Below are 26,158 nucleotides of genomic sequence, written 5' to 3' on the forward strand. Positions count from 1 at the left end.
GGACAGTAGGTGAGTGTAGTTAGAATGAGATTCTCTCAGTTGCTACCTCTGCTTACTATTTGTGCACAAAACAATAATAACTATAGATTTTAATAATGGAGTAATAAAACTCATTGATTTAATGTACCAGTTCTCAATTTAATGAATACTAGATTCAACTGGAGAGCTAAAACATATTTTGCATGCATGAACTTACCCTAACCCCACAATAAAACTATCAAATCATAATTGAGATTAATGCCCAAGCAAGAGTAATTTTTAAAAGCTCCACAGATTATTATGATACACATCTCTAGTTCAGAGAAGATGTTTTATTTTATTACAACACAAAACTCCTTATTCATTCAAACACTGATTGGCTATGTATGGAGAGTAAAGTGACAAAATCACATAAAGGAGTAAACTATTAGATTTATACACTGCATTTAACACACACATAAATACTCATTTTCATTAAGAAATACCTTCTCTCCCATTTCTTTGAATTACATGGCTTTCTTAATCTTTTTCTTTTTCCCCACATTTGATAAAGAAGGATATTAGAAGAATTTTATATTCTTCTTATTTCATCAATGATGGGGAAAAAGTTTACACAAACCAAAAAGCGGGGAAAACATACGTACTGGTTTAACTGGGACAGCTGGCTTTATGTGTATCTTGCAGGTTACTTAATTATAACTTATATAATTTAATTATAATTATTAAGTGATACCCCTCACTCTCAAAAACATCCTGGTTTGATAATAAATTCGATCAGAAGTAGGCCACTCTTTTCATTTCTATGTGATTTTTTAAAATTGAGGTATAATTCACATGTCATAAAATTCACCTTTTAAAGTATACAATTCAGAGTTTATTTGTCTTAGTATATTCACAAAGTTGTACAACCATCCCCACTATCTTAATTCTAGGATATCTTTGTCATCCCCAAAAGAAATTCAATGCCAATTAACTATCATTCCTCATTCCTCCTCTCCACAACTCCGAGCATTTACTTTCTGTCTCTATGATTTGCCTATTTGAGATATTTCAAACGAATGGAATCATACAATATGAAGCCTTTTTTGTCTTCTTTCACTCAGCACAATGTTTTCAAAGGTCATCTGTGTTAAGTATTATCAGTACCTTGTTCCTTTTTTGGCTGAAAAATATTGTATTTTATGGAAATACCACATTTCGTTTACCCATTCAACAGCAGATGGAAATTTGAGTTGTTTCCACTCTTATGAATAATGCTTTGAACGTGTGTGTGTGTGTGTGTACATGTTTCAATTCTCTTGAATATACAGCTCGGAGCAGAACTGATGGGTCATATGGTAATTCTATGTAATTGAATCTGGGGAGTACTGCAATCTTAATAATATTAAGTCTTCTAATCCATAAACAGAGTAATCTGTCTTTGCATTTATTTAGGTCTTCTTCAATTTCTTTCAATGATATTTTGTGTTTTTGGTGTACATGTGTTGCACTTCTTTTAAATTTACTCCTAAGTACTTTATTCTTTTGATGCTATTATTAATAGAACTGTTTAATTTCATTTACAGATTTCACTGCTAACATTCTGCATCATTCTTGATTTCAAGAACTTTCAATGATAGGGGCACCTGGGTGGCTCAGGCATTAAGTATCTGCCTTCAGCTCAGGTCATGATCCCAGCGTCCTGGGATCAAGCTCCACATCGGGCTCCCTGCTCAGTGGGAAGCCTGCTCCTCCCTCTCCCAATCCCCCTGCTTGTGTTCCCTCTCTCAATGTGTCTCTGTCAAATAAATAAAAATCTTAAAAAAAAAAAAAGAACTTTCAATGATATAAAAAAGTAACTAGAAAAGTTAACTGTATTTAAGTATAAATACCATGGATCCTTGAATTATGATCTATGTAAAACAGGAAAAAAAAAACTGACCTAAGCAAGCAAGAAACGCTATTGGCTACCCACTTTGCTAAAAGAGCTTTTTGAAAAATCAGAATCAAGCACTGTCAAATAATTTTAATCCCAATGTCAGTATTGACCAATGCAACTATATTACACACACATACACACACACACACACACACACACACACACACACAATGCCCTATATATATTCCCTTACAAAATATACAAACAAAAAATCACTCATACTGTACAATAAGTTTGTCAGACAACCTTGGGGGAAACCACCTTACTGTTAATTTTTAATACAACCAGAGGTTTTTGACTTTATGGAATTATCTCTTTCAGTTACTTTTACTGGAAGAACATTCTCCTTCGTTCCCTTTAAAATAGGATGTTTTTATACGGCTTACAAACAATTAAATCCAGGCAAAAATTCAAATTCTAAATTAATTTAAGACTATCATTAAACTACTGTTTTATGGAAAATGACTAAAGCATTCCATTTCAGCCAGAATTGTACATGTTGTATCTAATTACACATTTTAAAAATACAATGATATGTTGTATGAACACAGTAACGGCCATTAGTCACTATTTAAAGAAATGATTCAACAAGGAAAACAAACTTTAGTTCAAATATAGAGCTAATACATTCATGGTCATCACTTGAAAATGCAGCTATGTCGTAGTATGTAACTTTTTTTTTTTAAAGATTTTATTTATTTACCTGTCAGAGATAGAGAGAGAGAGAGAGCGCAAGCAGGCAGAGTGGTAGGCAGAGGCAGAGAGAGAAGCAGGAACCCTGCCGAGCAAGGAGCCCGATGCGGGACTCGATCCCAGGACCCCGGGATCATGACCTGAGCCGAAGGCAGTGACTTAACCGACTGAGCCACCCAGGCATCCCTAGTATGTAACTTTCATAAAGGCAGAATGTGACCTACAAACATTAACACCTAATTTTATAAAGTTCTGATTTATATTGTTATAAATTTTAGGTAAAATTCAAAACACTACATCTCATTGAAGAAATAAGATCAACAAAAGCACAGACCACATTGAGAAAATAATCCCTGACCAACTAGAAAAGAAACTGTTTGAAGAACTCTGTGGGTACTAGGACATATTCTGACCTGCAAATTCTAATGCTATAAACCTATCAAAAGAAAGGCAAGAAATCATTATGACTCAAGGCCACTATGAACAATGCAGAGGTTGTACCTTGCACATGAGTAGCCAACAGAGAGCAAATGGGGACTGAAATCCAGCTTGTTCTCCACTTTCTAAGCACTGAATGCTCACAGAAGGCAGCATCCACCAAAAATTGGGAGATGAGCCTTTTACTAGCTTTGTAAAAACTAGCTGTGACCTGGCTGTGTCACTACTTGTTAGAAAGTTAAGACAACTAAAATATAGGATATTGGTGCCCCTACCTGAAATCATAATACCACAGTATCACTTCTTACTATGTGTTTATTTAGAATGTTTTAGAAAAAATCATCAACAGAATAAATAATAAATAGGTTGGGGGAGGAGAGAAGTCATGTAAAAATCTTAAGAGTGATTTAAATATAGCATCTATCTTAATTTGGATTTATTTGATTAATAACAGGTTATATATTTTTATATGCTTTGACCCTATGCTTTTGGATGAGAGACATTTTAAAGAAAAATGCTAAAAAAATTTGAGAAGCTTAGGAATAAAATGTTAAGAGTCTATTCCCAGTAGGCTCTATTCCTATTAGAGAAATACAGACCTTGTTTTACACAACATGTAATGAAGTGCTAAAAATTGTGTATTAATTACAAATACTGGTCACTTAAGCATCTTAAATTCGCTACAGAAATTAAGTGATGGAAACTGGAAGTAATTTTTTTAATTAGTATCACTCTCTTCATTTCATTGTACAGGGCATTAAAGATTTTCTAAATTGTGAGGCTGTGCTTCCTTAAGGCAAGAAATACTATTATTTTAAAATGATATAAAATTATTAATCAAGATAAATAATCTAAATACTAACTAAAAAAGATACTGTAACTTCAAAAAATTTTATCAGAATGACCAGTCTATAAAATTTGTTTTACTTCTAGATATACCAATGAATTGTCATATGATTTTCAGTGACTCACTTACTACCTCACTCAATTCTACAACGTGGAGCAAGAATATAGCTCAAACTCTTACAGAAAATTATGAGAATACCAGAAGGCATCCTCAACTCCTTACAATTAGGCACAATATTATTAAAATCACTATTAGAAAGGACTATTAGAAAGGAGACTTTGTAAACTGCCCTTATTAAGATTAAAGCCCATCCACACATAACCAGTCATTCCCAGATTAATTACACCCACATAAGAGCAATGTCCTCTCTTCAAACAGGACACGCAAGAGAAATAAAGGACACAGTTAAGGCAAGGTGAGGGAATGAAAATGAGGTTCTAGTCTTTCAATCACCACCAACTTACTCTCCATATTAACATTCCCTTCATTTGTAAAATGCAGATATTCCAAATACTTTTTGGGCTGTCATAATGATTTCTGGAAAAACTGCTTTGCCAATAATTATATCTTGTATAGAGATGAATTATCATTACTAGAAACCATACCAATTCTCTATGCTATTTTTCAAATACTAGCTATTATTAAAAACTTTAAATCTTCTATCACCTGAATCAAACCTGTACATAAATGTTGTTTTATCTTTATTTATAAAGATGAATATGATTTATAAAGTATACCACTATACTCAGAATCAGAAAATTTCTTAATGAATGTGGAAAGGAGTTTAGAAATGTGGACAGGCATGCAATGGAATTAGGAATTGGCATTTTTGGTGTTAACATATAATTGTTCAGAAACATAAATATACATATTTACTTGCTATATTTTTGTGTGTTTTGATTTTATTTTACAAAAATGGAATCACAAATTATGAATTCTTTGTTCCTGGCTTCTTTTGAGAAATGTATCTGCAAATTTCACCTGTGCAGCATGTAGCTGTACTTCATTCACTTTTATTTTTTAAAAGTATTGTGTTATATGAATAGATCACAATTTTATTTATTCAGTCAACTGCTGATGAACAATGTAATGAGTTTGAAGCTATTATAAATACCCCTGCCTCCAGGTTATTAACACATCTCTTAGTGTACATGCTCACACATTACTCTCAGGGATATACCCCTAGAAAGAAATTACTGGGTCAGAGGGTATGCAAATATTAAAGTGTTTCCTAAACTGGTTGTAATAATATACATTCCCACCAGCAGTGTTTAATGAGTTTCCATAACTTAACATCCTCTCCAACACCTGTACTGTCTCTTTTTTAATTTTAGCCACTCCGGTGGTTTATGATGAAGCCCCTTCAGTTTTAATTTATATTTCTCATATTACTAATGAGGTTAAACACATTTTTCCCATGTTTCTTGCATATCTGGATTTCTTTTATGAACTGTCTTTTCATGACTCTTGTCATTTTTCTATTGTCTCTGTCATACTGATTTGTAAAAGTGCTTTGAATATTCTGATACATGCTTTTTGTCTGTTACATGTATTGCAAATATGCTCTTCCACTCTGGTTTGCCTCAATATTCTCCTATTGGTAATTTGGCAAGAATAAAATTTCTTAATTGTAAGGTAATAAAATGTATCAATTGTTTTATTTATATTAGTAATTTTTACTTCTTTTAAAGAAATCTTTGCCTGGGGCACCTGGGTGGCGCAGTGGGTTAGAGCCTCTGTCTTCAGCTCAGGACATGATCCCAGGGTCCTGGGAGTGAGCCCCGCATCGTGCTCTCTGCTCAACGGGGAGCCTGCTTCTCCCTCTCTCTCTGCCTGCCTCTGCCTACTTGTGATCTCTGTCAAATAAATAAATAAAATCTTAAAAAAAAAAAAAAAAGAACATATTCTCCCTATACTAACCTCTAAACTTTTAAAGTTTAGTCTTTCACACTGAGATGTACAAATCAATCTTAACTTGATTTTTGCCAGTGGTATGGAAGATGAGTAATTTTTTTCTGTATGGATCACCAGTTGTTCTAGTATCATCTGTTAAATAGTTCTTTTCCTACTACTCTACAGTGCCAGTGTTGTCAAAAAGCATACATCCATGTACATATACACTGGCCCTCTTCCAGGCTCTTTATTTCTTTTGTTTATCCTTGTGGCATTATTTCATGAAAGTAATTATTACAGATTTATAAGTTATGAGTAAAGAAAATCCTTCTGCTTTGATCTTTTCTTGCAAGAATACCAAAGTTATTCCTGAGCCAAAAAATTTCCTTCAAAACACAAAACGAAAACAGATGAACTAATGAAAATTTTATAATATTGGTTAAGAGTAACATCGAGAATAAGCCTCAAATGGGCATAGATTGTAACACTGAGAAAGATATAACCTTAATAGGCAACTAAATTAACCCTATATAGAATGTTCTGGACCAATACCAACAAAGCTTTAAAAACAAACAAAAACACCTCAGAGGGATTCAGCTGATGCCAAGTAACTTACATGAATACAAAAACAAAGCTCTCCTCTATGTAAAATAATGCAAAAAATTTCTTTGCTCAACAATCTCAACACCACAATGTCCAGCATCCAAACAAAAATTATAGAGAATGAAAAGAAACAGGAAATGGGCCCCATATGGAGAAGAAAAGTCAGTCAGTATAAAGAAACCCAGGAATGATAAAGTTAAAGGAATTAACAGACGAGGGCATTAAAACAATGATTATAAATAAGCTTTAAATGTTAAAACAGGTAAAGGAAAACAGTAACATGATGAGAAGAGAAATGGAAGAAATAAAACTTCTACAGATAAAAAATAATTATCAGAAATAAACACACTGAATGAGATTAAGAACAGATAACATATTGCAGAAAAAAAAAAAGATCAGCGAACCTAGAAACATGGCAATATCAATGATCCAAAAAGAAAAAAAGAGAAAAAAATACAAAGTACAAGTGCTGAGACAATATCAAATGTATGAAATTCTCTCCTCCACTTCAAAAAAACAAACAAAAAACCCAACCCTGAGATGTGATATTTGAAGAAACAGTGCCAATATTTTTCCAAACTGGGGGGGGACAAAAACTCAAAAAAACCTAAGAAGGATTTTCTCAAAGAAAACCATACTAAGGCACATCATAATCAAATGACTAAAGCACAATCATTGAAAAAGTCTTAGACCAGTCAACAAAATAGAAAAATTAGGGGTGGCAGAATAAGAAAAACAGCAGTCTTTGTATCAGAAACTACGCAAGTTATTTCAGAAAAGATTTCACAACATATTACCAAAGACAAAGAACATCAAGATACAGAATTCATCAAGAATATAGAAAAAAATTAAATATGCATGCAACTAATATTAGAGCTTCAAAATACATGAACCAAGAAGTGAAAGGAAAAACAGACAAGTCCACAATTAAAGCTGAAGATTTCTTACTCCTCTCTCAGCAATTACTGAAAGAAAATCAGAGGGATAAATTTTGAAAAAAACTATCAACCAATTTGACCCAATTAACATTTTTAGAAAGTTCTACTCTGCAAGAGCACAATACACATTCTTCTTAAATACACACAAAACATTCACTAACACAGAAAACATTCTGTACTTTATAATACTTAAAATATGTTCTTGGACCACAACATAATTAAATTAAAAACAAAGAAATGGCGCCTGGGTGGTTCAGTTGGTCAAGCATCTATCTGCCTTTGGCTCAAGTCAAGATCCCAGAATCCTGGGATCAAGCCCCAGGACAGGCTCTCTGCTCTGTGGAAAGCCTACTTCTCCCTCTCCCCCTGCCTGTGTACACTCTCACTCTCTCTGTCAAATACATAAAATCTTAAGAGAGAAACATATCTAAAAAATTAACCAAATATTTGACAATTAAGTAGATCCAAAAAAATCACAAAGGAATTTAAGAATTCTTTGAACTCTATGTAAATGAACACAAAACAAACTTTGTAAAATGCAGAAAAAGGAAAATTTTAGCTAATAACTGCTCCTTTAGAAAAAGAAGGACAATCTCTAATACCAGAACAAAGGAGTGGATATCACTATAAATCCTTCAAACATTAAAAAGAGTAATAAGGAATTACAATATGCAACCTTATGCTAATAAATAAGGCAATTCACCTGAAATGGACAAATTCACTTGAAAGACACAAACAACTGAAGCTTGTTCAAGAATTACTATAATCTGAATAGCCCAAATCAAAGAAATTGAGTTCATAGTTTAAAACCTTCTAAAAGGGATGCCTGGGTGGCTCAATCCTTTGGCTCAGGTAATGATCCCAGGGTTCTGGGATCAAGTCCCATATCAGGCGCATTGCTCAGACGGAAGCCTGCTTTCCCCTCTACCTGCCACTCCCCCCCACTCATTCTTTCTCCCTCTCTATGTCAAATAAATAAAATCTTTAAAAATAAATAAATAAGTAAAACCTTCCCACAAAGAAACTCCAAAACCAGAGGTCTTCGTTACTGAATTCTACCAAACAATTAAAGAAGCAATAATACCAAATTCATGGCAACTTTTCCAGAAGAGGACATCTTTTCAACTCACTCTTATCCAAATACAAGACACAGACAAAACATTACAAAAAAGAAAATACTCCAAACCAGTATCTACTATGAGCACAGATGAAAAAAAGTTAACTAAAGTTTAGCAGATTAATCCAGCAATATATAAACAGTAACAAGTCAAGACCAAGTGGAGATTATCTCAGAAATGCAAGACTTCTTAGTTTGATATTCCAAAAAAAAAAAAAAAAAAAAAAACAAAAAAAAAAAAAATAAAAAAAAAAAAAAAAAAAAAAAAAAAAAAAAAAAAAAACCATGATCATCTCAATAGTGTGGAAAAACTGATAAAAATTCAATACTCCTTTACGACAAGAAAAAAATTCTCAACAAGCTATGAATAAAAGAGAACTTAATCTCACAAAGGTATCTGTTAAAAATCTGTAGTTAACATCATACTTAGTGGTGAAAAACTGAATGTACTTGACTGAACATCAGGAGTAAGGCAAGAATGTCAGCTTACCACTTCCACATTGCACTAGGACTACTAGGCAGTGCAATAAAGCAAGCAAAAAAATAAAAGGATAAAAAATTTAAGGGAGTCTTTATTCACAGACAAAACGATAGTCTACACAGAACATCTGAAGGACTATAAAAAAATACCACTAGAACAGGGAGCCTGGATAGTGCAGTTGGTTAAGCATCCAATTCTTGGTTTTGGCTCAGGTCGTGATCTCAGGATGAGATGGAGCCCCGTGTCTCTCCCCCTTTCCCCCTGCCCCTCCCACTCATGCCCTTTTTTTGTCTCACTCTCTCTCTAAAAAATAAATCTTTTTAAAAAATGTTACTATAATAATGAGCTTGGCAGAATCACAAATTACAAAGTCTAATAAAAAATCAATTATAAGTCCACATACAAACAACTGAAAACTGATTTTCTTTACATTACCACTTAACATAACATAAAAATTTAAAAGAGAGATCAACATAACAAAATAGGTGTAATATGTTTACATTGAAAACAGAACTCTAAGAAAAACTAAAGACAACTTAAACAGAGAGAGGTACCAAGAAGATTCAACATTCTTAGCAGGTCAATTCTCCCCAGTGTAGCCTCTAGGATAAAAACATTCACAACTGAAATCTCATTGACCTCTTTGTAAAAACTGACAAGCTGATTCTAAAATACACGGAAAGAAAGGATGCAGAGTACAAAAACAACTTTGGGAAATAGAAAAACAAGGGTAGAGGATGTACAATACCTGATTTTAAGACTTACTACAAAGCTACAGTAATCAAAACAGTACAATATTGCCATAAATAGATATACAGATCAATAAAATGAAAAAGTCCTAAAAAAAAAAAAGACCCACATAAAATGGTCAGTTGGCTTTCAACAAAGTTACCAAGGTAATTCAACAGGAAAAAATATAATCTTTTCAAAATTGCTTCTGGAAAAATTTGATTTTTATATGCAAAGAAATAAATCTTATCCCTTACCTCATACCATAACAAGAATTAACTCAAAAGTGGATCACAGACCTAAAACATAAGAGCCCAATGCAGTTCCAAGACACAAGGGAGAGGAAAAAAGGTAGAAAAAAAATTTGCCCAATCTCTGTACCAGCCTCCCCAATTTCTACCCTACCCTAAATTAGGACAGAATTATAGGGAAAACTAATCTGAAGCTCTTTAGTCAGCACATGAATCTATTCAAAAGGAAAGCATTACTCTAAGTACTCAGAGTAACTCCTAAGCAAGTACTTATTAACTCAAGTACAACTCTCAGAGCCATAGAAGCCTGCCATGAAGAATAAGACTCTGTATACATCCATACATGTAGAGCCTAGTGGAAGAAGCATCATAAAGGATTTCATTAATTTAATTAAGTTTAAACAGGTCCCAAAATGTAACAGCTGAAGTTGTGCCCACAGCCATCCCTGAGGTTCACAGAAGGTACAGAGTTCTGAACTATGGGCATCAAGATGGCTAAAATTCCTATAGTGCTTTTAGAACTCAAATCACTTAGTTTCAAACAGTTAGTGGACAAAAGAAATGTAAATAAGATAAAAAGAAAAAACAAATATTCAAAGATTTACACAACACTAATCAAGGTTTATATTTAAAAATGGGAATTAGAGGGGCACCTGGGTGGCACAGTGGGTTAAAACCTCTGCCTTTGGCCCAGGTCATGATGGGGTCTTGGGATAGAGCCCCACATAAGGCTTTCTGGTCAGCGGGGAGCCTGCTTCCCCCTCTCTCTCTCTGCCTGCCTCTCTGCCTACTTGTGATCTCTGCCTGTCAAATAAATAAAATATTTAAAAAATAAAAAAATAAAAAATAAAAATGGGAATTAGACTCTATTTTTCCCATCCTGCCTGTGTGTATACAAGTTCTGGCCTGAAGGATACTTTGAAAAAATTATGCCTTTTCTCCTACTTCCCCAAGCTGAAAGATATCATAAAACGGACACTTCCTCTGTCAAAGTTTTAAAAGAAAAATATATAAACATAAGAAACTGGTATCATGGGGTGCCTGACTGGCTCAGTCTGTTAAGCGTCCGACTCTTATTCAGCTCAGATCAAGATCTCAGGGTTGTGAGATAGTGCCCCACATTGGGCTCTGCACTGGGCATGGAACCTACTTAAGATTCTCTCTCTCCCTCTACCTCTGGCCTTCCCCCTACCCCTCCCTCCCTCCCTACCTCTCCCCATCCCTCTCCCTCTATCAAAAAAATGAAATAAAAATTTAAAAATAAAAAATTTTTAAAAAGAAACTGGTATCACAATAAAGTACTTTAACAAAGAATTCATTTTATAAGTCGTAAGTTTTTAATACCACTTAATACCCAAAAAATTTTACACTTTATGTTAAATAAAACTGTTCTTAAAACAAGTACAAAAAATAAATGTCAAGTACCACTCCCTTTTCTTACTGAGATAATCATCAGGCACAATCAATGGGGTCTAATATTTATTTAAAATGTTAATGTTAAAACACATCAAAAACTATCCCCTACTAACATTTTTCAAAATTTTATTATTTCAAATGTTCTGGTATTAATGTAATTAACTTCTTTTCCATTTTGAATAAGGAGGAATTCAGATAAAGTTTCAGTCACGAAAACTTTTTTTTTTGACAGAGAGAGATCACAAGTAGGCAGAGAGGCAGGCAGAGAGAGGGGGGAAGCAGGCTCCCTGCTGAGCAGTGAGCCCCATGTGGGGCTCGATCGCAGGACCCTGAGATCATGATCTGAGCCAAAGGCAGAGGCTTTAACCCACTGAGCCACTCGGGCGCCCCCATGAAAACCTTTGAAGAGCACTACACATCTTACAATCTGGAACCATGAGCCTAGACCACTGTAAGTTTTTAAGTCAAACACCCTACTCAGAAGCTTTGCAAATATGCACCTATGATTTAAGGAGGCAAATTCAAGTTACAAATGTTAAGTCTACATTTTTAAAATATCCCTTAACTCTGCTTAACTTTTTTCTTTGACCCTTCCTGATATATTTCAAGAAATATTTGTACACTTCATCTTTCATTTGAACATCTTTCTCAGCTTATATCTAACTCATGTCCTCAAATCCACACTTTCTTCTACTTATTGTTACAGAAAATATAGACTTCAGGTTTTTTTTTCTTTTTTTAAATCTTTTTTTTTAAATGATATGGAAGATGAAGTGAGAATGATGAAAAAGTTAGGATTATCTTAGTGGTATCGGATAAAATATATGAGAAACTGTCAGTGTACAACAGAATGCACTTCAAATGGACATCATAAATTCCCTTAATTATCTACATTAAGCCACAAAATGAACTCCAAAAAGACTACTATTCAAGCTCACAAGACCGTCTGATTTTAAGAAAGGAAATAATTTCCATTGTGTTTATTTACTTCATAACATAATGAAAAATATCTTACTAGAAATGATATATCAGCAAGAAAGTGCACTTCATATGATCCTCGCAGAAAATTCTTCTTTGCTCCTTTTTCACAAAATGCAATTCCTAAAGAAAAAAAAAATGAGATGGGTAAGTGTTATTAACTCCAAAATTGAATTAAATATGTTTTGTCATTATAAATTCCAACTCTCAACACTATGCCCGGCAGATAGCTCCACAAATACTTGCTGAAAAATAGGAAAATAAATTTTTAAGTCATTTGTGGTATTTGCCTAATAAAAACATAATGTTAGCCAACGGAGAATTTCTAATGTCACTAACCTATTTTTTCAGTAAGTATTACTTAGATGTTCAGTAATATTCTATAACTCCCTAGATTCACAAATTGGGTTTCCTAGGTCCCATTTTCCTACACTCTACATCACATGATACGCTTTATATTTACCTTGTACACACAGCCTACTGAATGTGTGCTTTGCTAAAATAATTGGAAGTATTCACTGTATTATGTTCTCATTTATAAAAGAAAATTGTCAGAGGGTCAGTGATCTGCATTGCCGTAAAATATGTTTGTATTCAAATACATGTACGCTTGGAGCTCTCACTGTCTTTGAAAAGGTAATAATGAAATGAAAATAATGAACATAAGATTGCCAAAATGAACATAAAACTGATGTCGATAATTCATATTTAAAAAAAGAACACTGGTGAATACTAACCAAGGATCAGTACATAAAGAATAATCCAGTTTGCTTTGAATAACAGTAAGGCATTTAAGTATAAAGGAAAGATGGTAAAAGCCCCTCCCCTCAGTCCCCACCTTCCTCACCCAGACTGGCCAGGACCAATTATGATGTTGTTAATCCAATAATTTAGAATTGCATGACTGGATAATTCTACCAGCTCCCAAGAAAATCTGCTACATCAAATAAAAATAGAATTTCTCCATGGAAATACTGGTCTTTAGAATCTGATTCAGCAATATTAATTACTGTGATACTATAATTTTATTTCCATTTCAAATCAACACCTTCCCTAGAGGGGAAAAAATACAAATTGCCAAATATTCTTTTTGTATTAATGAATTAAGTATTAAAAGCCTGAACTTTTAAGACATATACACACACAAATAAGCTTTTTTTGCAAGGTTAAAAAGAGCTTGCTTTAAAAAGCCAATTTCAGCTTTTAATCTAATTACACTGAAATGAAGAAAAGAAAAAGAGCTCCTTAAAAACAGTTTCATCACCAACTTCTAAAATCAAGTAATTCAAAGTGGAGCTGTTTTTTTATGGGTTCTCAAATTAAAGTTTAGCAATTTGACCCATAGTAAATAACCAATTAAACACAAATCTGAGCGGCACCTGATTGGCTCAGTCGGTTTAAGCATCTGCGTTGGGCTCAGATCATGATTCCAGGATCCTAGGATTGAGTCCCATATCCAGCTCCTTGCTCAGCAGGGAGCCCGCCTACTTTTCCCTATGCCTGCTACTTCTCCAGCTTATCACACTCTTGTGGTCTCTCTCTCTCTCTCTCACTCTTTCTCTGACAAATAAACAAAATCTTAAAAATAAATAAATAAATACAAATGTCCTGTTATATTTTCTTACATCAAAAATTCATTTTCAGTTCTATAAATGAATTGTTATTGGAAACTTGTGTTTTGTACGTAGTTCTCAATTTCTAAAAGGAAGTATTTTAAAAATCAAATTCTTTTATAATAATCTATAATGAAACATACTCTAACCTTCAAAATAAAACCAAAACTAAAATGTTAGTGCTATATCCAGTTATCATTAAATTTCATATATTAAATCTCCAAATCTCATTGCTTCTGTCCAGGCAAGGGCTAGACAACCTGCATCTCCAATTGCTATTCCTCCCAAATCTGATCCCGTGATCCCCACCAACCTCCTAGCTAGCCCCCTCTACCTATTTTTTTTTTTTTTTTTGAGAGGGAGTGGCTTGCATTCATATAAGCAAGCGGGTTGGGGAGGGGAGATTTAGCAAAGGGAAAGGGAGACAGAGACTCCTAAGCAGGCTCCACACCAAGCGTAGACCCAAACCTGGGCCAACTGCATAACCCTGAGATATGACCTGAGCCAAAATCCCAACTGAGTCACCCAGTCCCTCCATTTCTAATCAGCCTACATTGTTGGTAATCTGGACATCAAGCTCTGTAATTCTGCTCAAATGTTCACCTATGCTAGAAACAGTGTTCCCCCATCTCTTAAACAATCTTCCCCAGTTTAACGGCACCTTCTGTGACAGCAACCTCAGGAATACTCTTACCATCACAATCACTTCTGGGAGGTGGGGGGGGGGGGGTAAAATCATACTTAGTTTTGTTTAAGTATGAGCCTCTTCTATACTTTATGTTTTTGTTTTTGTTTTTTTTTTTTAGAGAAAGAACTTCGTGCACTTTTATATCCCCAATATCTAGTTACTATTTGGAATAGAATTCAATATAGTCCATTCAGAAAATATTTACTGAGTATCCAATATACTCCAGACACCTTTCTAGGTGCTAGTGATAAATCTCTACATCTATGACTGATCTCACGGAGCTTACATTCTAGTTGGGGAAGCCTACATCACACAATGAATGAGGAATATGTAATATACAGCAGTTACATGAAGTCCTTAATTAAAAAAAAAAAAAAGAGAGAGAGAGAGAGAGCAAGGAAGTAAGTACTATCATACGGGATCAAGATTTGAGAAAGACCTAATGAGATGATGACAGTAACAGCAACTGCAACAGCAGTATTTATCATGCGCTAACCAGTATCCTAACTGCTTTATGTGCAGTTAGGAACAGGAACAAAGGCAAGCCAACAATAATCTCACTATTATCCTCAAAAGGAAACTGAAATACTAAGAAGGTACCTACCAAGGTCACATAGCAAAGTCAGTAAAGTTGTCTAACGCGGGCATGCTTTTAACAGTTACGCACAACCAGAGTTCAGCTCACTTTTTTTTTTAAGGTTTTATATATTTATTTGTGAGAGAGCAAGCGAGCACGAGCAGGGGGAGAGGAAGAAGGAGAGGACGAAGCAGACTCCTTGCTGAGCAGGGAGCCCAACTCTGGTGGAGCTCAATCCCAGGACTCTGAGAACATGCCCTGAGCCAAAGGCAGATGGCAAACCAACTGGGCCACTCAGGTGCCCCCAGTTATGCTTTTGTTAAATGATTTAAATATGTGAAAAACTGAACGCATACTAACGCAATGGATTCAAAAGACAGAAAAGCACATCTCAGAGGACTGATACATTTGAGCAGCTTCAGTATATTAATACCTATTTATGACAGATACCCTGACAATAGGTGAGTGTCTGCTGTGAACAAAAATGATAAACACTGACAACTTCTCAATAACTTTTAAAATAAGTTTTAAGTTTCTATATGATAATTACCAGAGCTAGAAATTACACACGACAATATCACAAAAATCACATGGATACGTCTTTTAAAGAAGTACTCTGAAACAAACAAAAACAGTGTAGACACTATCATTCCAATAATAGTTAAATGTCAAATATCACAGTTTATACTGTGACACAAGTTACTATCAACTTCCAATTTTCCATATTAACAAGGAGGGTTAAATGAAATGACTGATTCAAACTCTTCTTTTAAAATATCTCAACTACATTTTACAAAGCAAATAGATAACACTTAATTGCTGATGATAACTGAAGACCTGAATGACCCAAGAAAATCCGCTCCCTAATACCTTCTCTTGCTACACTAGCTTGTTAATTATGTGCTTAATCAGTGAATGCCAATAAATTAGAAAGCAAAATGAAACAAAGTGCTCCTGACATGGTATTAACAATCCCAGTATCAAGTCTTAAGGGCCTAAAATTCTAAGCATCTCCTCAAGTCTTGATAAAAAAAAAAACCTCAACCTAATCATGAGGAAAATTTCTGCTTTATGTTTGAACTTACCAAATTTCACTGGATACCTCTGCCCTGAGTATAATGCAGTGTGAAAGAAAAGAGGTTTGTATATGAAAACAGCTTTTAAAATCAATCCAGATTAAGGGGAAAATTAAACAGGCAATAACCAAAAATAAGTCTATAAACACAATAAATGGTGCATATTTGCTCAAATATTAATTTCATTTTGTAATCAAAACTTAGGTTTACCAGCAACAGTGTTTTTAATTCAAGGGAGAGTCAGTTTTCACACCTGGGCATCAAACTACTCATGCCTTAAAAAGATTTTTGGTACCAACCATGATGTAGTAACTTAGCAGGAGACATGCTCTCCCAATGAACTCAACTAGAAAACTGATCAGATATATAAAGCTGTAATTTTAAAACACTGGACACCAAGCAGCTGAGCACTGTGATACCTGAAAAAATGAAAGTGTCCCCTACATACTCCGTATCCAGAGTCCAGAGGGCAATGCAGGAATGGGAAGCCAAGCAGAATATGATGGACTCTGAATAAAAGAGACACACACTGAAATTTAGGGAGGCTGAAGTAATGGGGATTTGTAGATTAGAGGAGCAGAGAAGATGGAGCTAAAGAGAAAGCATTCCTGAAATCTGTAGAGGTTTCTAGAGCAATTCTGCCCAAAAGAAACAACATGAACACATTTTAAAGGAAAATGAAGCAGGTAAAACTAATTTTAACATAATTCATGTTAACCCAATATGTTCAAAATATTACCATTTCAGGACATAATTGATATAAAAAATAGGCATTTACATTCTTTTTTTCTATAATAAGTTCCTGACATTCAGTGTGTTTTATACTTATAGCATATTTAAATTCAAACTAACCACAATTCAAGCTCTCAAAAGCCACAATGTGGCTAAATGCTATCAAATACTTGATAATGCAGTTTCTTCAATATAAAACTGTGTATTAGTAAAGTGAAACTCTACAAAGCCAGGCAAGGAATAATGACCAAGCAGGCTCAAAAATTCCGAGATTACATAAAACTGGGGGATGTGCAAGTTCCAACCAAAAAGGAGAAAGACCTCATTGAAACCCGGGCAAATCAGTAGAAATGAATCAGAATCATCACTTAGTAACTGTGCTAAACTAGTTCTAGAGTAAAGGCTACATTCAACTTGCCAAAACAAAGATTAAAAACAAGCCTCAAAAGGTTCAAGCATACCCATAAGAAATATAACACCCTGCCAAAACAAAAATAAAACCTCTCCAGAGGAAATCAACAAAATCCAGACAACAGTGTGAGGAATCAATCAAAACTTACCAAACACAAGACAACAGAGAAATGTGTGGAAATCAACAAAGTCCAAGAGTCAATCAAAACTTACCAAACATAAGAAAATGGAGAAATGTACAACCCATACCAGAGGAAAAATCTGACAGAAGAAACAGACCCAGAACCAAGAGAGATGATATAAAGACATAAACTTCAAAATATTACATATATGTTAGAGGATTTAAAACAAAAACAAAAACAAAAGACAATTATTTTGAAAAGAATTGATGGGGCGCCTGGGTGGCTCAGTCAGTTAAGCATCTGCCTTCGGCTCGAGTCATAATCCCAGGGTTCTGGGATCAAGCCTCATGTTGTGCCCCACATTGGGCTCCCCACTCAGCAGGGATTCTGCTTCTCCCTCTTCCACTGCCCCTCCCCCCATTTGTGCACCTGTGCATGCTCACTCTCTTTCAAATAAATAAAAACTTAAAACAAAAAATAAAAGAATCAATGGATTTTTAAATTTGAGAAATGCAGTATCTCAAATAATCGACTGGAGAGACTTAGCAACAGATTAAAGCAGTGAAGGAAAAAGATCCCTACTTGAAGATACAAAATCAGAAAGCAAACAAAACAAACAAAAAAAAAAAAAAAGAAAAGAGCATCAAGGACCTGTGAGAATATCAAGGGCAGTCTAAAAATGATAACTGGAGTCCTGGAAAGATGGGGAGACAGAAAACTATCTGAAGAAATAAGGACCAAAGAATTTCCAGACTTGACAAAAACTAAACCCACATATTCAAAAGACTCAGTGAACAAAAAACAGGTTAAGCACAAAGAAATCACACCGTCATATAATTAATAATCAAATTCCAGAAATCTAGTAATATAGATAAAGTCTTAAAAGCAGTCAAAGTCAAGGGAAAGACACATTACACACAGAGGAACAAAGATAAGAATTACCAGGTTCCTTGTCAAAAACAATACAAACAAGTTTAAAACAAAGGAACAAAGCGTCTGAACTGTTATAAAGAAAAAAACCTGCAAATCAAAATCTACACAAAGCGATAAAATCCATCACAGGTGAAGGGGAAATAAAGACATTTTCAAACAAACAAAAGCTGAGAATGTTTGACCAGCAGGTCTGCACTACAAAAAACACTGAAGGAAGTTCTTCAGGAAGAAAAAGGATAGAATTTATAACAGAGTGAACCCTCATATAAACTATAAACTTAAGTCAGTAAAAATGCACCAATATTGGTTCACCAACTGAAACACATATATCACACAATTAACAATGCAAAACGTTAAATAATAGGCGACACTGCGGGGCCAACATGAGAGGGAGAACAGGGGAAGGGAAAGAGTAGAATATATGGTAAGTCTGTACTTTCTGCTCAGTTTTTCCATAAACCTAAAACTGTTCTAAGAAATAAGTCTATCAATTAAAAAATAGCAGATAGAAACTTCTACACAAAGGAAAACCAACAATGGTGAATATGTGAGTTTATCATGTATTTTCTTACCTTTAAATTTTAAAAAGATAATCTGACTGCATAAAGCAAAAGTAGCAGTAACATATAATAACCTGTAGAATGACAAAAACAGCAAAAAGGAAAAGGAAAAAACTGAAAATACATTGTAGTAAGGATCATTCATTATTCATAAAGTGATGAAAGTAGACTGGTAAGTTCAAGACTGCATGCTGTAAAACCCTAGAGAAACTATTAAAAAAGAAAAGAAACTAATAAAACTAATGAGCCAAGAAAAGAGGTAAAATAATATGCTAAAAAACAAGCAACCTCCCAAAATACAGAAAAAGAAACACGAAACAGAGAGAACAAATTTAAAAAAAAAAAACACATTAAAAAATGGTAGACTTAAATCCAATTAAATGAATAATGATGTTAAATATATACGGTCCTAATGGCCCAATTAAAGGTAGAGACTATCAGACTAGACTGGAAGCAGATATTGTCAGACTGGATAAAGTTATGTATCCCCCTTTAAACATGATATAGATTAAATATGAAATAGAAAGGGTTATACCATGCAAGCATTAATCATAATAAAGCTGGAATGCCTATATTAGTATCAGACAAAGTACGTCATAAGAGAAGGTCATAAGAAGATCTAATTGGCTTTATTAAAGGATTCATCATGAGTCAGGCAGTCCCCCATCTACTAAGTAGAGATATACTCCCCAGAAAGTGTTTTCTGACCACAAAAGAATGAAAAACCAATAAAAGAAATATACTGGAAAATTTTCCAAGTCTCTGTAAATTAACAGATTTCTACATAACCCATAAATTAAAGAACTCATAAGGAAAATTTAAAAACACATGGAACTGAATGATAATAAAAATATATTATCTAATTATGTAGGGTGGAGCTAAGAATGCTTAGAAATTTACATCTTTTAAGTGCTTACATTAGAAAAGAATAAAGATTTAACAATCATGTTCTAAATTAGCTTCCACCTTAAGAAGCTGGGGGAAAAAACAAATTAAACTTGGTGAAATTGGTAAAATAGATGAGAGACCAAAAAAAATAAATAAATAAAATAAAATAAAACCAATGAAACAAAAGCTTGTTCTTTGAAAAGAACCCCTAGCTAGACTGGTCAAGAAAAGAAGAAAGACACAAATTGCCAACATTAGAATTGAAAGAGAGGACATTACTACAGATATTTCAAACATTAAATGTAGATTAAGATAATAGTACAATTCTATGCCAATAAATTTGACAACTTAAATAGACAAAATTCCTTGAAACATGCAGATTAACAGAAAATTTATCAAAAGAAAGTCTGAATAACCCTCTAATTCAGAATTTTTTTAAGATCTTTATTTATTTGAGTTGAGAGAGAGCTTGTGCAGGGGAAGGGGCTGAGGGAGATGGAGACAAGGAATCTCAAAGCACACTCTCCACTGAGCAGGGTGCCTGACCCAGGTTTTGATCCCACAACCCTGAGATCATGACCTGAGCCAAAATCAAGTCGGAAACTTAACCAACCAAGCCACCCAGATGCCCCTAATTCAGAAATTTTAATTCAAAAATCAAAAGGCTTTCCACAAGGAAAACTCCAGACCCAGATGGCTTCCCCAGTGAATTCTTCAAACATCTAAAAAAAGATACAGTATCAGTCTTACACAAACTCTTTTAGGAAAAAGAAGAGAGAGACAGTGCTTTCTAACATATTTAATAAGGCTGGAATAATCCCAACACTAAAGCAAGGAGACCACAAGAAAAAGGAAAGATGTACTAATATCATTTGTTTATACAGATGCAAATATTATTAATAAAATATAAGCAGGTCAAATCCAGCAATATATAAAAAGCTAAACAGCAGTACAAGTGGGGTTTGTCTCAGGAATGCAAGGTTGGTTTAGATTTTGTAACTCACTACATCACCATACTAAAAAATTACTAATTTCAATAAATGTAAAAAAGCATCTATGCATGGTAAAATACCTTTTTGTGGGAGAATGAAGGGGGACACCTCTCAACAAACTAAGTTTGAAGGAAACTTCTTCAAACCTAATGAAACACATCTACAAAAATCTACAGATAGCTAATGATAAAGGACTGATTTTTTTTCCTGTACAACTGGAAATAAAGCAAGGATGTACACTCTCATTATTTCTCTTCATCATTTTATTAAAAGTCCTAACAATCACAATAATGCAGCAAAGTGGGGGAAAAAAGGATCCAAATTAGAAAGGAAAAATAAAACAGCTTCTACTCACACATGACATGACAATATACACAAGAAATCCTCAAAAATATAAAATAAAGTGGCGGAAACTAGAAAGTGGGTTTTGCAAGGATATAGGATACAAGATCAGTATTTTTTATAAAGATCTTAATATATATTTTTAATTTCAAGTAAGGTCCATGCCCAACATGGAGCTTGAACCCACCACCCTGAGATCAAGAGGTGCATGCTCTACCAACTGAGCCAGCCCTAGATTAATATTTTTTTAAATCAAATCTCTATAATGACAAATGCAAAGTTAATTTTTAAAAATACCATTCACTATAACATGAAATATTTAAAGATAAATTTAACAATATATGTGCAAGACTATTATCCTAAATACTAGAAAACACTGAGAAAAATTAAGGAAGACCTAAAAAAAAAAAAATGGAGATATATATCACGTTCACAGATTCATACACTCAATATTATTGGGATACTGATTCTCCTCAAACTGATCTATAGATTCAACATAATCCCAATCAAAATACCAGCAAGTGTCCTTGTAGAAATTCACAAAGATATTTAAAAATAATATAGCTAAGACAATTTTGAAAAAAAAAAAACAAACAGAAGGTGGAAGATACAGCATGCTGTACACACACACACACACACACACACACACACACACACACACCTCTAAATCAAGGGAACAGAATAGAGAATGCAGAAATAAATGCACATGCACATGGCCACTGATAGTCAACAAAGGCACTACAATAATTAAATGGAAAGAAGCCTTATCAACAAACAGCACCAGAACAAATAAATGAATCTTGATATTACCTCATAACATGCACTAAAATTAATTCAAAATGATCACAACCCTATGTGTAAAAGCTAAACTATAAAACCTCCAAAAGTAAACATAGGACAAAAAAATTTTCACTGCCCCATGTAAGGCAAAGACTATCAGTCACAAAAGAATGCAAAACTGACAATATTAGAAAGTTGACAAACAGTACTTTATCAAAATTAAAACTTCTTCTCTTTGAAAGACATTAAGGAAATAAAAATCAAGCCACATACTATAGAAAATATTCAAAATACATTAATGAAAATTAAAAAAAAAAAGACTTTTACTTAGAACACATAAAATTCTCTTAGAGAGTTCAGGGGACACCTGGGTGGTTCAGTCAGTTAAGTGTCTGCCTTCAGCTCAGGTCTTGATCCCAGAGTCCCAGGATCAAGCCCCACATTAGGCTCCTTGGTCATCAGAGAGCCTGCTTCTCCCTGTACCTGCTGTTCCCCCTGCTTGTGTGCAAGTGCTCTCTTTATCTCACTCTCTCCCTGACAAATAAATCTTTAAAAACAACAACAAAAATCCCTTACAGTTCAGTAATAAGAAGGCAAACAACCCAACTAAAAATGGGCGAAAGAGCTGAACAAACATTTCACCAAAAAAGACAAATGAATACCCACTAAGCAAATGAAAACTATTTAAACCCATTACTCATCAGGGAAATGCAAAAAAAAAAAAAAACAAACAAAAAAAAAAAACAAAAAAAACTGTAATAAAATGCCAGTACATAACCACTAGAATGACTAAACTTGAAAAGGCTAACAACGTGAAGTGTGGAAAAAATAAAGAAACTGCAACTTTCATTGTCAGTGGGACTGTAAAATCATATTACTTTGGAAAACAATTTCACAGTTTCTTTTAAGATAAAACATACATTTATCATATGACCCAGAAATCTCATTCCTTGGTATTTACCCATGAAAAATGGAAATATACGTCCACACAAAGGCTTGTTCTCAAATGCACAGAGTAGCTTTATTCACAATAGGTCCAAACGGAAAACAACCAAAATGTCCGTGCAAGATGAATGGAGAAACTGGTCTAGACATATAATAGAACATCAGGCAACACTAACAACTGGGCAATGCTAAAAACAAACCACTTAATAGATACAAACATGGATGAATCGCAAAAACATTTTGGTGAAGAGATAAAAAAAGCCAGACACTAGTATCATTTAATATCTGACACTAGAATTGAAAAAGAAAAAGAAAAAGATACTACTAAGGCCTTAAAAAATAGATTTTTTAAACAAATAGATAGTAAGTCACAAGAAACAATAAGTCAGTAAAACTTTACAGAAGCAAGCATTTAAGGAAGAAAGGGATTTTAAGCACACATGAAACTAGGGACTGTTCCAATTAGAGGAGCTAAGAAAGAAAGATGACACAAATTTGAGTAGGTGTGAACAAAAAGAGCAAAGCAGAATGTAGGATGGACAGATGGGCCGAACACAATTATGCACTACCTTGAAAATACACAAGCATTTGAATTTAATAAGACAAAAAATGCAAAGATAAGAGAAAGGCAAGACTATCCTCTCAAATAGGATAATGCACAATTCTAGCCCCAGGGCTAATAGGGTTAAAAAGCTGGATTCATATACAATCCCCACTAAAACACAACCTGTTACATTCTTAGCTAGTGGACAAAGAAAGTAGCATTGTGTCTTAATGTAATAGTATACTAATGCCAAGAAATGCCGATTTTCCCCCCTGCCCTTCCACCTTCCACTAGATCTCCCAAACTACCCATGAGGACCAAAATACCTCTTCACGCAGCTTCTGTTCTTTTTAAAAAGTAAAGAAGAAAATAGCCTGAGAAATAATACACCATACAATTCACCCATTTAAAGTATACACTTGAATGTTTTATATTCAAATGAAATGTGCAACCACTACCACAATCTAATTCCAGAACATTTTCATCACCCTAAAAGAAACCCAGTACTTATTAGTAGTCACTACCCATTCCTCATCTCCACTCACACCTGGAGCATCTACTTTGTCTCTATAGATTTGCCTGTTTTGTACACTTTGCATAAATTAAACCATACAATATATGGGTTTTTGTTGGCTGACTTATTTCACACAACAATATTTTCTAGATCCTTCCACTTTATACCATGTATCCATATGTCATTCCTTTTTATTGCCAAATAATATTCTATTGTATGGAAATACCACATTTTATTTATACATTCATCAGTTGATGGACATTTGGGTTATTTCCACTTTTTACCTATTAGAAAACTATGAACATCAGTATACAAGTTTCTGAATGGACATGTGTTCATTTCTAGCTTTTGCTCTTATATTAAAAAAAATTAAGTGTCTTCAGATTTTCTTTTCTATAACCTCATTTCATTACCATATACAACACCTCCCCACAATGATACATATACCTGTTGTTATGTCACAGGTATAAATCAGGCATTTTAAGTAAATTAGTAGGATCTGTTTTATTCTTCCAAATAATTTACCAATCCCCTCAATCAACAATCAGCAAGATTACTGATAGTTTTCACAATATTTAATATTCATTACAAGTTATGATGATGCTGTCATTCTTCAAGTGAGGATGTGACCACTGAAATGCTGAAGTTCCATTTATCTACCCCTCAACCTGACCTTAAGGGCTAATACTCCCAGTATTCCTTCTCAGACATATAGTTACTGGAACCAATAGCCTCAACTACCCAAACTCCAAAAACAAGGGGCACATTTTGTCCACACACCAAAACAACAAAAAAAGTTTGAAGATGGGCACACTACAAAATGTGACACTAAGCACCTAACATAATGGCCAAACATAGACCACTTTGGTTAAACAGTCAGGTAAACTGGCAGTGTGTCAAACAGATGTTCATATTCATAAGGATGTTGACCAGAATCTAGAAAAGCCTAGACATTGTATTCATGATATTCTGCAACTTCCTATAGTTTTGAACTGGAAGAGGCCTTAGAAAGGCCTTTTTAGGGACACAAATTCTCAAACTTATAGAAATGAAATGGAATCCAGGACTAAAATCCAGACTACCAATCTAATCTACTAAAATAGGGTTCTACTTAAAACAACAAAGACACATGAATAAATGGAAAAGAAGAAATCCAGAAGAAAAGGGTGAAATACACAAAGTGAATTATGAGATACAAACTTCCAGTTACAAAATAAATAAGTCACAGAGATGAAAAGTACAGGGAATAAGGTATCAAGAAGATGGTAGTAACATTGTTTGGTGACAGAGACTACATTTATCACAGTGAACAGTGAGTAATGTATAGAATTGCTGAACCATTATATTGCACAGCTGATGCTAACACTGTACGTGAATTATACTTCAAATAAATAAAATTTCCAGTGAAGAAAGAAAGGGGTGCGGGGGGAGGAAGAAAGGAAGGAATCGGAAAGGTCTCAAAGTTATCTCGGAAGATGAATACCGTAACTTATGATTTCCCTTGCAAGTTACTGATACTTCTACAGTGCCTGAATCTGATGCCTCTTTCAAAAGTGAAAGAGAACTGGAAAGAGTTAAAACTACTGCCGGAAGAACTGCACATTATCCACTACCTGTTATATCTACAACATATCCTAGGACAGATGTGGCAATTATAAGTTACTATAACACTTTACTTCTTTGCTAAGTAGATCCATGATTGCACATGTGTCAAAATTTCATCTCACAGAAGAAGAAAGTTTAAAAAATACTGAGCCAGATCAGCAGGGGTAGAGATGTCTTAAAGTCATCTTTTTAAAACCTTATTAGCTCAGTCCAAATCCTAGATTTTTGCACGTTACAGTCATTGAGAGACACCAATTTAAAGATTCATTTATATTTACCAAGAAAAACTAACACACAAGCATAGATGCCTTCAATGCAGTGTGCATGGGTCTACTGCCTTTAGTATAAGGTCAAACATGGTAACTATGATAAGACAGACACAAAGTAGTACTGGATTTCAAAAGGCAAAACTTCCAATTGGAAGGAATCCATTTTTTATGGAGAGCACAGCATCTGGTCTGGCCTGGGAGAGGAGACTAAGAAGTGGAATAGAGAGAATGAGAAAAGGATAATCTATCTTTATTCACGCCTTCCACATAAAAGATATGTATGCCC

General features: G+C 34.2%; 1 protein-coding gene across 1 annotated transcript in view; it reads right to left on the reverse strand.

The window, feature by feature from the left end:
• Positions 1 to 26,158, reverse strand: part of LOC111152562 (myocyte enhancer factor 2A) — a 156,144-nt gene that overhangs the window by 113,214 nt on the left and 16,772 nt on the right. Inside the window, exon 2 of the mRNA XM_022511039.1 lies at positions 12,319 to 12,404. The gene's annotated coding sequence lies outside the window, so the exon portion shown is untranslated. The remainder of the gene's footprint in view (positions 1 to 12,318; positions 12,405 to 26,158) is intronic.

Source organism: Enhydra lutris, unplaced genomic scaffold (assembly GCF_002288905.1).
Source record: "Enhydra lutris kenyoni isolate GAN:26980312 unplaced genomic scaffold, ASM228890v2 scaffoldscaffold29, whole genome shotgun sequence".
Taxonomy (NCBI): domain Eukaryota; kingdom Metazoa; phylum Chordata; class Mammalia; order Carnivora; family Mustelidae; genus Enhydra; species Enhydra lutris.